We start from the raw sequence: 327 nt of genomic DNA on the forward strand, positions 1-327 counted from the left end.
TTCCTTTCCTTTCCTTTCCTTTCGTTCCTTTCCTTTCCTTTCCTTTCCTTTTCTTTTCTTTTTTCCCTCCCTCCTTCCCTCCCTTCCTTCCTCCCTTCCTCCTTTCCCTTCTTCCTTCCTTTCTTCCTTTGCCTATAATGGTTCCATCACATCTTTGCAGAGCTCCAGGCCTCATCAGGGCTCTGCCCCTGCTCCAGGGTGCTCCCAGTTCTCCCAAAGGAGCCTGAGCTGCACCGAGGGAGAAAGCACAGGGTCTCCCTATCAACTGGCGCCCTGTTCAGCCCAGAGTCTGAGAAAAGACAGACAGGCTCTGAGGCAACTGGAGGA

Source organism: Phyllostomus discolor, chromosome 7 (genome assembly GCF_004126475.2).
Source record: "Phyllostomus discolor isolate MPI-MPIP mPhyDis1 chromosome 7, mPhyDis1.pri.v3, whole genome shotgun sequence".
NCBI lineage: Eukaryota > Metazoa > Chordata > Mammalia > Chiroptera > Phyllostomidae > Phyllostomus > Phyllostomus discolor.